Source organism: Macaca fascicularis, chromosome 16, assembly GCF_037993035.2.
Source record: "Macaca fascicularis isolate 582-1 chromosome 16, T2T-MFA8v1.1".
In the NCBI taxonomy this organism is placed as follows: Eukaryota; Metazoa; Chordata; class Mammalia; order Primates; family Cercopithecidae; genus Macaca; species Macaca fascicularis.
Genome location: NC_088390.1, coordinates 20106392 through 20120924, shown reverse-complemented (window position 1 = coordinate 20120924; position 14533 = coordinate 20106392). Strand labels below are relative to the sequence as shown.

The 14533-nt window shown below is 41.7% G+C and overlaps 1 pseudogene across 1 annotated transcript in view; it reads right to left on the bottom strand.

Moving 5' to 3' along the window:
• Positions 1-14533, bottom strand: part of LOC102143055 (coiled-coil domain-containing protein 144A) — a 119772-nt pseudogene that overhangs the window by 85466 nt on the left and 19773 nt on the right. The window contains exon 6 of the transcript XR_012425376.1: positions 14133-14266. The product of XR_012425376.1 is annotated as a coiled-coil domain-containing protein 144A (transcript). The remainder of the gene's footprint in view (positions 1-14132; positions 14267-14533) is intronic.

Genomic DNA, 14533 nt, shown 5'->3' with positions numbered 1-14533 from the left:
TTATGGACCCAATACAGGAGCACCCAGATTCATAAAGCAAGTCCTTAGAGACCTGCAAAAAGACTTGGTCTCCCACACAATAATAATGGGAGTCTTTAACACCCCACTGTCAATGTTAGACAAATCAATGAGACAGAAAGTTAACAAGGATATCCAGGACGTGAACTCAGCTCTGCATGAAGCAGACCTAATAGAAATCTACAGAACTCTCTATCCCAAATCAACAGGGTATGCATTCTTCTCAGCACCACATCACACTTATTCCAAAACTGACCACATAGTTGGAAGTAAAGCACTCCTCAGCAAATGTAAAAGAACAGAAATCACAACAAACTATCTCTAAGACCAAAATACAAACAAATTAGAACTCGGGAAAAAGAAACTCACTCCAAACCGCACAACTACATGGAAACAGAACAAACTGCTCCTGAATGACTACTGGGTACATAACGAAACGAAGGCAGAAATAAAGATGATCTTTGAAACCAATGAGAATAAAGACACAACATACCAGAATCTCTGGGACACGTTTAAAGCAGTGTGTAGAGGGAAATTTACAGCACTAAATGCCCACAAGAGAAAGAAGGAAAGATCTAAAATCGACATTAACATCACAATCAAAAGAACTAGAGAAGCAAGAACAAACAAATTCAAAAGCTAGCACAAGGCAATAAATAAGATCAGAGCAAAGCTGAAGGAGATAGAGACACACAAAAAAATCCTTTCAAAAAAATAAATGAATCCAGGAGCTGGTTTTTTGAAAAGATCAACAAAATTGATAGAATGCTAGCAAGACTAACAAAGAAGAAAAGAGAGAAGAATCAAATAGATGCAACAAAAAAATGAAAAAGGGGATATAACCACAGATCACACAGAAATACAAACTAACATCATAGAATACTATAAACACCTCTATGCAAATAAACTAGAAAATCTAGAAGAAATGGATAAATTCCTGGACACATACACCCTCCCAAGACTAAAGCAGGAAGAAGATGAATCTCTGAATAGACCAATAACAGGCTATGAAATTGAGGCAATAATCAGCAGCCTACCAACCAAAAAAAGTCCAGGACCAAATGGATTCACAGCCAAATTCTACCAGAGGTACAAAGAGGAGATGGTAACAATCTTTCTGAAAGTATTCCAATCAATAGAGAAAGAGGGAATCCTCCCTAACCCATTTTATGAGGCCAGCATCATCCTGATACTAAAGCCTGGCAGAGACACAACAAAATAAAAACAGTATTTTAGACCAATATTCCTGATGAACATTGATGCCAAAATCCTCAATAAAATACTGGCAAACCGAATCCAGCAGCACATCACAAAGCTTATCCGCCACGATCAAGTCAGCGTCATCCCAGGGATGCAAGGCTGCTTCAACATATACAAATCAATACACGTAATCCATCACATAAACAGAACCAACGACAGAAACCACATGATTATCTCAAATCAATGCAGAAAACGCCTTCGACAAAATCCAACAGTACTTCATGCTAAAAACTCTCAATAAACTAGGTATTGATGGAACATATCTCAAAATAATAAGATCTATGTATGACAAACCCACAACTGATATCATACTGAATGGACAACAGCTGGAAGCATTCCCTTTGAAAACTGGCACAAGACAGTGATGCCCTTTATTACCACTCTTATTCAAAATAGTGTTGGAAGCTCTGGCCAGGGCAATCAGGGAAGAGAAAGAAATAAAGCGTACTCAATTAGAAAAAGAGGAAGACAAATTGTCCCTGTTTGCAGATGACATGACTGTATAATTAGAAAATTCCATCATCTCAGCCCAAAATCTTCTTAAACTCATGAGCAACTTCAACAAAGTCTCAGGATACAAAATCAACATGCAAAAATCACAAGCATTCCTATACACCAATAACAGACAAACAGAGAGCCAAATCATGAGTGAATTCCCATTCACAATTGCTACAAAGAGAATAAAACACCAAGGTATCCCACTTACAAAGAATGTGAAGGACCTCTTCAAGGAGAACTACAAACCACTGCCCCATGAAATAAAGGATGACACAAACAAATGGAAGAACATTCCATGCTCATGGACAGGAACAGTCAGTATTGTGAAAATGGCTATACTACTCAAGGTATTTTATAGATTCAATGCCATCCCCATCAAGCTACCAATGACTTTCTTCACAGACCTGGAAAAAACTACTCTAAAGTTCATATAGAACCACAAATGAGCCCACATTGCCAGGACAATACTAAGCAAAGAGCACAAAGCTGGAGGCATCACACTACCTGACTTCAAACTACACTGCAAGCCTACAGTAACCAAAACACCATGGTACTGCTACGAAAACAGAGATATAGACCAAAGGAACAGAACAGAGGCCTCAGAAATAACACCACACATCTACAACCATCTGATCTTTGACAAACCTGACAAAAACAAGAAATGCGGAAAGGATTCCCTGTTTCATAATGGTGCTGGGAAAACTGGCTAGCCATATGTAGAACGCTGAAACTGGATCCCTTCCTTACACCTTAGACACAAATTAATTCAAAGACTTAATTGTTAGACCTAAAACCATGAAAACCTTAGAAGAAAACCTAGGCAATACCATTCAGGACACAGGCATGGGCAAGGACTTCATGACTAAAACACAAAAAGCAATGGTAACAAAAGACAAAATAGACAAAGGGGATCTAATCAAACTAAACAGCTTCTGCACAGCAAAAGAAACTACCATCAGAGTGAACACGCAACCTACAGAACGGAAGAAAATGTGTGCAATCTACTCATCTGACAAAGGGCTTATATCCAGAGTCTACAAAGAACTTAAACAACTTTACAAGAAAAACACAACAACCCCATCAAAGAGTGGGCAAAGGATATGACAGACACTGCTCAAAAGAAGACATTTATGCAGCCAACAGACACGTGAAAACATGCTCATCATCACTGGTCATCAGAGAAACGCAAATCACAACCACAATGAGATACCATCTCACACCAGTTAGAACAGCGATCATTAAAAAGTCAGGAACCAACAGGTCCCTAAGAGGATGTAGAGAAATACGAACACTTTTACATTGTTGGTGGGAGTGTAAACTAGTTCAACCATTGTGGAAGACAGTGTGACTTTCCCTCAGGGATCTAGAACTAGAAATACCATTTGACTCAACTATCCCATTACTGGGTATACACCCAAAGGATTATAAATCATGCTACTATAAGGACACACGCACACGTATGTTCATTGTGGCACTATTCACAATGGCAAAGACTTGGAACCAACCCAAATGTCCATCAATGATAGACTGGATAAAGAAAATGTGGCACATAAACACTGTGGAATACTATGCAGCCATAAAAAAGGATGAGTTCATGTCCTTTGTAGGGACATGGATGAAGCTGGAAACCATTATTCTGAGCAAACTGTCACAAGGACAGAAAACCAAACACTGCATGTTCTCACTCATAGTTGGGAATTGAACAATGAGAACACATGGACACAGGGCGGGGAACATAACACACCAGGACGTGTCATGGGTGGTGGCAGGGGGAGGAATAGCATTAGGAGAAATACCTAATATAAATGACGAGTTAATGGGTGCAGCAAACCAACATGGCACATGTATACCTATGTCAAAACACTGCACATTGCGCACGTGTTCCCTAGAACTTAAAGTATACTTTTTAAAAAAAAAAAAAAAGGTATCAAGGCAGAAGAGGTGAGGCAAGAAGGGGAAGGGGTGAAATTGGTGGCATGGAGGAGGAAGTTTACAATGTGAGAGAGGAAAAGGAGAGAGGATAGGAGGGAAGGAGAGAAAAGGGAAAGGGGAGGGGAGGGGAAGAAGAGGGAGAAGAAGCGAGAAGTAAAGGGGGAGGAGGAAGCTGGGGAGGGGCGCAGAATGGACTTTGAATCTCACACGTGACATAGCACCCTATGCAACAGACAAACTATGTCTGGAATTTCCTGTCTGCTGAGCAACACCATTGAACCCAGATGCAGCTCTCGAGTTCATGTTCAGTCACACATGTTCCAGTCGGAGCTCTTAAATGAACTTTAAAAGACACAAGTCTAGGCCGGGAGCGGTGGCTCATGCCTGTTATCCCAGCACTTTGGGAGGCTGAGGCAGGTGGATCACCTGAGGTCAGGAGTTCAAGACTAACCTGGCCAACATGGTGAGACCCCTCTCTACTAAAAATACAAAAATTAGCCAGATGTCGTGGTTCATGCTCCTAATACCAGCTACTCAGGAGACAGAGGCACAAGAATTGCTTGAACCTGGGAGGTGGAGGCTGCAATGAGCCAAGAGCATACCACAGCACTCCAGCCTGGGCGACACAGAGAGACTGCATCTAAAAAAAGACACAAGTCTATTATTAGTTTAAAAAGTATCCTTCTGGTGGTATTTCCTCCCCCCTCCCCACACACACACACACATAAAATTCCCCTATTGCGCAATACTCTCAAAGGGCTGGGGGAGATTTAAAAGCATTACACTTACCAAAGGATACACCCAGGCACTTTCATCCTTTTGAAACAGAATGTCCTCTGTGGTGCTGGACATCAGTGATGGCCGGGAGATCCCTGCTTTGGACTGGATGTCACATACTCTCCTTTCTTGTCCCTCCTCTCTGCTTTCTGGCTCCAAGTCCCTTCTTTCTCGTCCCAGTTCATCTTGGGGCATCTGGTCAGTTTTCTCCTCAAGTTCTTTCAAGGGCTGCCTTGCAGGGGAACTAATCTGTTGATCTTCAGGACTGATTTGATCCAAATCAAGAAATTCAAGGTCTGTGCTCAGGACTCTTAAAAGCTCATCTGCATCCTCTGATTGCAAGGAAGGCTTTGACTTGCTACCTCTTTGGGTTTTTTTCTTTAAAAAGAAATAAAAGATCATGATTCCACACACAGTAAAACACATATATTAAAGTATATATGCTTGTTGTTGAAAAATATTTAAAGTGGTCACGATGGAATTTTAAGTTCCAACAGTCTGAGTTAAATAGATAAAGCTGAAAATGCCAAAGCACAATAAACAGATTCATTGGTGAGGAATATTTGCTGCAGCTCTCCGGGATGAACACATTTTTTTTTTAATGTAAGAGATGAGGTCTCGCTATGTTGCCCAGGCTGGAATGCAGTAACTGTTCACAGGCACGATCCCACTACTGATCAGCACAGGAGTTACTTATGACCTGCTCCATTTCCGATCTTGGTCAGTTCACCCTTCCTTAGCCAATCTGGTGGTGCCCCGCTCCCAGGAGGTCACCATATTGATGCCAAACTTAGTGTGAACACCTGAACAGCATAGCACACTATGGCCCAGAACTCCTGGGCTCAAGCAATCCTCCTGCCTCAGGCTTCCGAGTAGCTGAGACTACAGGTGTTCACCACCATGCCCACCAGATACATTTTTATATCACTTCTTAGTCATCGCTTCCTTTCTACTGTATTCCCATCTTATTGTTAGCTGCATCTCATTTTTAAGTCAGTGAAAGGAAAAAGCCCTCAAGCTCTTTGCACTTCCTTGAGCAATTTTCTTGATGCCTCTCCTGGTTCTGAAGGTCACATGACATATGGCTAAATGAGTTTCACAATCTATATGCCCCTTGGAAGACTGACAGAGAGACTTAAGTCGATTAAGAAACAAAGATTATGAGAAAGTTTTCCTAAACTCCTATTACTTAGCAATCATCTTTTTCTACGCACAATTACAGATTCAGAGAACCAAACTGTACGCTTTTCATAAGCTATTCCTAAAGGGAAAATCAGAATGGTCCAGATAATTGATGGAGAAAAAAGAGATTCCGTTTCAAGATCCCAGAAAAGGAAAAGCTCCAGTCTGCAGCTCCCAGCATGATAGACGCAGAAGATGTGGGATTTCTGCATTTCTAACTGAGGTATCTGGTTCATCTCACTGGGACAGGTTGGAAAGTGGGTGCAGTCACGGAGGGCAAGCCGAAGCAGGGAACGCCATCGCCTCACCTGGGAAGTGCATGGGGTCAGGGGATTTCCCTTTCCTAGCCAGGGAAGCTGTGACAGACGGTACCTGCAAAAACAGGACACTCCCACCCAAATACTGCGCTTTTGCAACAGGCTTAGCAAACAGCACACCAGGAGATTATATCCCACGCCTGGTTCAGCAGGTCCCATGCCCATGGAGCCTTTCTCACCACTAGCACAGCAGTCTGAGATCGACCTGTCAGGCAGTAGCCAGGCAGTAAAAGGAGTGTCCGCCATTGCTGAGGCTTGGGTAGGTAAACAAGCCAGGGAAGCTCAAACTAGGTGGAGCCCACCGCAGCTCAGCAAGGCCTACTGCCTCTAGTCTCCATCTTTAGGGGCAGTGCATAGCTAAACAAAAGGCAGCAGAAACTTCTGCAGACTTAAACCTCCCTGTCTGACAGCTCTGAAGAGAGCAGCGGTTCTCCCAACATGGTGTTTGAGCTCGGAGAATGGACAGACTGCCTCCTCAGTGAGTCCCTGACCCCCAGGTAGTCTATCTGGGAGACGCCTCCCAGTAGGGGCCGACTGACACCTCATACAGCTGGGTGCCCCTCTGGGACAAAGCTTCCAGAGGATGGATCAGGCAGCGACATTTCTTGTTCTGCAATATTTGCTGTTCTGCGGCCTCCACCAGTGTTACCCAGGCAAACAGCGCCTGGAGTGGACTTTCAGTAACACCAACAGAGCTGCCGCTAAGGGACCTGACTGCTAGAAAGAAAACTAACAAACAGAAAGGAATAGCATCAACATCAACAAAAAGGACATCCACACCAAAACCCCCAACTATAAGTCAGCAACACCAAAGACCAAAGGTAGATAAAACCACAAAGATGGGGAAAAACCAGAGTAGAAAACCTGAAAATTCTAAAAACCAAGCACCTCTTCTAGAAACCAAGCACCTCTTCTCCTCCAAGGGATCACAGATCCTTACCAGCAACAGAACGGAGAATGGCTTTGACGAGCTGACAGAAATAGCCTTCAGTAGGTCGGTAATAACAAACTTCTCTGAACTAAAGGAGGATGTTTGAACCCATCGTGAGAAAGATAAATACCTTGAAAAACGATTAGACAAATGGCTAACTAGAATAAATAGTGTAGAGAAGACCTTAAATGACCTGACAGAGCTGAAACCATGGCATGAGAGCTATGTGATGCAGGCACAAGCTTCAACAGCCAATTCCATCAAGTGGAAGACAGGGTATCAGTGATTGAAGATCAGTTTAATGAAATAAAGCGAGAAGAGAAGTTTAGAGAAAAAAGAGTAAGAAGAAACGAACAAAGCTTCCAAGAAACATGGGACTATGTGAAAAGACCAAATCTACGTTTGATTGGTGTACCTGAAACTGACGAGGAGAATGGAACCAAGTTGGAAAACACTCCTCAGGATATTATCCAGGAGAACTTCCCCAACCTAGCAAAGCAGGCCAACATTCAAATTCAGGAAACACAGAGACCACCACAAAGGTACTCCTCGAGAAGAGGAACCCCAAGACACATAATTCTCAGATTCACCAAGGTTAAAATGAAGGAAAAAGTGATAAGGGCAGCCAGAGAGAGAGGTCGGGTTACCCACAAAGGGAAGCCCATCAGACTAACAGCGGACCACTCGGCAGAAGCTCTACAAGCCAGAAGACAGTGGGGGCCAATATTCAACATTCTTAAAGAAAAGAATTTAACTCAGAATTTCATATCCAGCCAAACTAAACTTCATAAGTGAAGAAGAAATAAAATCCTTTACAGACAAGCAAATGTGGAGAGATTTTGTCACCACCACACCTGCCTTACAAGAGCTCCTGAATGAAGCACTAAACATAGAAAGGAACAACTGGTACTAGCCACTGCAAAAGCATGCCAAATTGTAAAGACTGTTGATGCTAGGAAGAAACTGCATCAACTAACAGGCAAAATTACCTGCTAACATCATAATGACAAGATCAAACTCACATGTGCACAATATTAACCTTAATTGTAAATGGGCTAAATGCCCCAATTAATGGACATGGACTGGCAAATTGGATAAAGAGTCAAGACCCATCAGTGTGCTGTATTCAGGAGACCCATCTCACGTGCAGAGACACACATAGGCTCAAAATAAAGGGATGGAGGAAGATCTGCCAAGCAAATGGAAAGCAGAAAAGAGCAGGGGTTGCAATTCTAGTTTCTGAAAAAACAGACTTTAAAGGAACAAAGATCAAAGGGACAAAGAAGGCCATTACATAACAGTAAAGGGGTCAATTCAACCAGAAGTGCTAACTACCCTACATATATATGCAGCCAATACAGGAGTACACAGATTTATAAAGCAAGTCCTTAGAGACCTACAAAGAGACTTAGACTCCCACACAATAATAGTGGGAGACTTTAAAACCACACTGTCAATATTAGACAGATCAACCAGACAGAAAGTCAACAAGGATATCCAGGACTTGAATTCAGTTCTGCACAAAGTCTACCTAATAGACATCTACAGGACTCTCCACCACAAATCAACAGAATATACATTCTTCTCAGCACCACATCGCACTTACTCCAAAACCGACCACATAGTGGGAAGTAAAGCACTCCTCAGCAAATGTAAAAGAACAGAAATCACAACAAACTGTCTCTCAGACCACGGTGCAATCAAATTAGAACTCGGGATTAAGAAACTCACTCCAAACTGCACAACTACATGGAAACTGAACAACCTGCTCCTGAGCAACTGCTAGGTAAATAATGAAATGAAGGCAGAAATAAAGATGTTCTTTGAAACCAATGAGAACCAAGACACAACATACCAGAATCTCTGGGACACATTTATGCAATGTGTAGTGGGAAACTGATAGCACTAAATGCCCTCAAGAGAAAGCAGAAAAGATCTAAACTCAACACACTAACATCCCACAATTAAAAGAACTAGAGAAGCAAGAACAAACAAATTCAAAAGTTAGCAGAAGGCAAGAAATAACTAAGATCAGAGAAGAACTGAATGAGATACAGACACAAAAAAACCATTCAAAAAATCAATGAATCCAGGAACTGGTTTTTTAAAAGATCAACAAAATTGATAGAATGCTAGCAAGGTTAATAAAGAAGAAAAGAGAGAAGAATTCAAAATAAAAAAACGATAAAGGGGATATCACCACCAATCACCCAGAAATACAAACTACGATTAGAGAATGCTATAAAGACCTCTACGCAAATAAACTAGAAAATCTAAAGAAATGGATAAACTCCTGGACCCATACACCATCCCAAGATTAAACAAGGAAGAAGTTGAAAATCTGAATAGACCAATAACAGGCTATGAAATTGAGGCAATAATCAATAGCCTACCAAACAAAAAAAGTCCAGGACCAGATGGATTCACAGCCAAATTCTACCAGAGGTGCAAAGAGGAGCTGGTATCAATCCTTCTAAAAATATTCCAATCAACAGAAAAAGAGGGACTCCTCCCTAACTCATTTTATGAGGCCAATATTATCCTGATACCAAAGCCTTGCAGAGACACAACAAAATAAAAACAGCATTTTAGACTAATATCCATGATGAACATCGATGCAAAAGTCCTCAGTGAAATACTGGCAAACCAAATCCAGCAGCACATCAAAAAGCTTATCCAGCACGATCATGTCGGCTTCAGCCCCGGGATGCAAAGCTGGTTCCACATACGCAAATCAATAAGTGTAATCCATCACATAAACAGAACCAACGACAGAAACCACGTGAATATATCAAATCGATGCAGAAAAGGCCTTCGACAAAATTCAACAGTTCTTCATGCTAAAAACTCTCAATAAACTAGGTATTGACGAAACGTAGGTCAAAATATTAAGAGCTCTTTATGACACACCCAAAGTCAATATCTTACTGAATGGGCAAAAACTGGAAGCATTCCCTTTGAAAACTGGCACAAGACAGGGATGCCCTCTCTCACAAATCCTACTCAACATAGTGTTGGAAGCTCTGGCCAGAGCAATCAGGCAAGAGAAAGAAATAAATGGTATTCAATTAGGAAAAGAGGAAGACAAATTGTCCATTTGCAGATGACATGATTGTTTACTTAGAAAATCCCATCATCTCAGCCCAAAATCTCCTTAAGCTGATAAGCAACTTCAACGAAGTCTCAGGATATAAAATCAATGTGCAAAAATCACAAGCATTCCTATACACCAATAACAGACAAACAGAGAGCCAAATCATGAGTGAATTCCCATTCACAATTGCTACAAAGAGAATAAAATACCTAAGAATCCAACTTACAAGGGATGTGAAGGACCTCTTCAAGGAGAACTACAAACCACTGCCCAACGAAATAAAGGATGACACAAATAAATGGAAGAACATTCCATGCTCACGGACAGGAACAGTCAGTATTGTGAAAATGGCTATACTACTCAAGGTATTTTATAGATTCAATGCCATCCCCATCAAGCTACCAATGACTTTCTTCACAGAACTGGAAAAAACTACTCTAAAGTTCATATAGAACCACAAATGAGCCCACATTGCCAAGACAATACTAAGCAAAAAGCACAAAGCTGAAGGCATCACGCTACCTGACTTCAAACTACACTGCAAGCCTACAGTAACCAAAACACCATGATACTGCTACGAAAACAGAGATATAGACCAAAGGAACTGAACAGAGGCCTCAGAAATAACACCACACATCTACAACCATCTGATCTTTGACAAACCTGACAAAAACAAGAAATGCGGAAAGGATTCCCTGTTTCATAATGGTGCTGGGAAAACTGGCTAGCCATATGTAGAACGCTGAAACTGGATCCCTTCCTTACACCTTAGACACAAATTAATTCAAAGATTTAATTGTTAGACCTAAAACCATAAAATCCCTAGAAGAAAATCTAGGCAATACCATTCAGGACATAGGCATGGGCAAGGACTTTATGATTAAAACACCAAAAGCGATGCCAACAAAAGCCAAAATAGATAAATGGGATCTAATTAACCTGAAGAGCTTCTACACAGCAAAAGAAACTTCCATCAGAGTGAATGGGCAACATACAGAATGGGAGAAAATTTGTGCAGTCTACCCATCTGACAAAGGGCTAATATTCAGAGTCTACAAAGAACTTAAACAACTTTACAAGAAAAACACAAACAAACCCATCAAAAAGTGAGCAAATTATATGAACAGACACTGCTCAAAAGAAGACATTTATGTAGCCAGCAGACACATGAAAACACGCTCACCATCATTGGTCATCAGAGAAATGCAAATCAAAACCACAGTGAGATGCCATCTCATACCAGTTAGAATGGCGATCATTAAAAAGTCAGGAATCAACAAGCGCTGGAGAGGATGTGGAGAAACAGGAATGCTTTTACACTGATGGTGGCAGTGTAAACTAGCAGGAATGCTTTTACACTGATGGTGGCAGTGTAAACTAGTTCAACCATTGTGGAAGACAGTGTGGCGATTCCTTAAGCATCTAGAACTAGAAATACCATTTGAGCCAGCGATCCCATTACTGGGTATATTCCTGAAGGATTATAAATCAGGCTGCTATAAAGATACATGCACATGTATGTTTACTGTGGCACTATTTACAATGGCAAAGACTTGGAACCAACCCAAATGTCCATCAGTGATAGACTGGAATAAGAAAATGTGACACATAAACACCATGGAATAATATACAGCCATAAAAAAAGAATTAGTTCATGTTCTTTGTGGGGACATGGATGAAGCTAGAAACCATCATTCTGAGCAAACTACAACAAGGACAGAAAACGAAACACGGCATGTTCTCACTTATAGTTGGGCATTGAACAATGAGAACACATGGACACAGGGTGGGAAACGTCACACACTGGGACCTGTCGTGGGGTGGGGGGGAGGGGTGGAATGGCATTAGGAGAAAGACCTAAAGTAAATGACGAGTTAATGGGTGCAGCAAACCAACATGGCACATGTATACCTATGTTACAAACCTGCATGTTGTGCACATGTTCCCTAGAACTTAAAGCATAATATATAAATAAATAAATGAATAAAAAGATATCAAGGCAGAAGAGGTGAGGCAAGAAGGGGAAGGGGTGAAATTGGTGGCATGGAGGAGGAAGTTTACAATGTGAGAGAGGAAATGGAGAGGGGACAGGAGGGGAGGAGACAAAAGCGAAAGAGGAAGGGAGGGGAAGAAGAGGGAGAGGAAGCCAGAAGGAAAGGGGGAGGAGGAAGCTGGGGAGGGGCGCAGAATGGAGTTTGAATCTCACACGTGACATAGCACCCTATGCAACAGACAAACCATGTCTGGAATTTCCTGTCTGCTGAGCAACACCATTGAACCCAGATGCAGCTCTCGAGTTCATGTTCAGTCACACATGTTCCAGTCGGAGCTCTTAACTGAACTTTAAAAGACACAAGTCTAGGCCGGGAGCGGTGGCTCATGCCTGTTATTCCAGCACTTTGGGAGGCTGAGGCAGGTGGATCACCTGAGGTCAGGAGTTCAAGACCAACCTGGCCAACATGGCGAGATCCCTCTCTACTAAAAATACAAAAATTAGCCAGGTGTGGTGGCTCATGCCCGTAATCCCAGCTACTTGGGGAGACAGAGGCACAAGAATTGCTTGAACCTGGGAGGTGGAGGCTGCAATGAGCCAAGAGCATACCACAGCACTCCACCCTGGGCGACATAGAGAGACTGCGTCCAAAAAAAAGACACAAGTCTATTATTAGTTTAAAAAGTATCCTTCTGGTGGTATTTCCCCCCCCCCCCACACACATATACATAAAATTGCCCTATTGTGCAATACTCTCAGAGCACTGGAGGATATTTAAAAGCATTACACTTACCAAGGGATACACCCAGGCACTTTCATCCTTTTGAAACAGAATGTCCTCTGTGGTGCTGGACATCAGTGATGGCCGGGAGATCCCTGCTTTGGACTGGATGTCACATACTCTCCTTTCTTGTCCCTCCTCTCTGCTTTCTGGCTCCAAGTCTCTTTTTTCTCGTCCCAGTTCATCTTGGGGCATCTGGTGGGTTATCTCCTGAAGTTCTCCCGAGGGCTGCCTTGCAGGGGAACTAATCTGTTGTTCCTCAGGACTGATTTGATCCAAATCAAGAAATTCAAGATCTGTGCTCAGGACCCTTAAAAGCTCATCTGCATCCTCTGCATCCTCTGATTGTAAGGAAGGCTCTGACTCGCTATGTCTCTGGGATTTCTTTAAAAAGAAATAAAAGATCATGATTCCACATACAGTAAAATATATATGTTAAAGTGTATATACTTGTTGTTGAAAAATATTTAAAGTGGTCACAATGGAATTGTAAGTTCCAACAGTTTGAGTTAAACAGATAAACCTGAAAACACGAAAGCACAATAAACAGATTCATTGGCCAGGAATATTTGCTGCAGCTCCCAGGGCTGGACACTTTTTTTTTTTTTTTTTTTTTTGTAAGAGATGAGGTCTCGCTATGTTGCCCAGGCTGGAATGCAGTGCGTGTTCACAGGCACAATCCTTCTACTGATCAGCATGGGAGTTATTTATGACCTGCTCCATTTCTGACCTGGGCCAAGTTCACCCTTCCTTAGCCAATCTGGTGGTGCCCCGCTCCCAGGAGGTCACCATATTGATGCCAAACTTAGTGTGAACACCTGAACGGCATAGCACACTACGGCCCAGAACTCCTGGCCTCAAGCGATCCTCCTGTCTCAGGTGCCTGAGTAGCTGAGACTACAGGTGTTTGCCACCATGCCCACCAGATACATTTTTATATCACTTCTTAGTCATTGCTTCCTTTCTACTGTATTCCCGTCTGATTGTTAGCTGCATCTCATCTTTAAGTCAGTTAAAGGAAAAAGCCCTCAAGCTCATCACATTTCCTTGAGCAATTTTCTTGATGCCTCTCGTGGTTCTGAAGGTCACATGATATATGGCTAAATGAGTTTCACAATCCACATGCCAGGTGGAAGACTGACAGAGAGACTTAACGTCAATCAAGAAACAAAGATTACGAGAAAGTTTTCCTAAACTCCTATTACTTAGAAATCATCTGTTTCTATACACAATTACAGATTTAGAGAACCAAACTGTATGCTTTTCATAAGCTATTCCTAAGTGGAAAATCAGAATGGACCAGATAATTAATAGAGAAAAACAAAAAGTGGAAGCAAGTAAAACCCTACCTCTTTCTGAAGCTGAACGTTTTCTTTCTTCAAAGCCAGGAACATTTCTTCCACCCTGTCAACCTCAGTCTTAGGCTTTTGCATGTCTTGCTGTAATTCTTCATGTAGATATACTTCTGATGTTCTGTCAGAATCTGGTGGTAAAGAACTCAGATTTTCTAATTTAGGTTTCAGACTTTTATAGTTATTTGTACTGCAACAGTCACTATTTTGGTTCATGTTTTTTGTCATTTGCAAATCAAACTCTTGGTCTTCTTTCATTTCAACTGTAACCTCTTCTGGGTTCCTTGCTTTCTTAGTGCCTGCATCATTACTAAAGTTTTCATCCATACTAAAAATATGTTCAATGCCTGGTTTGTTATCACTGTCACAGTCTAATTTATTTTCATGTAAATGAAGCT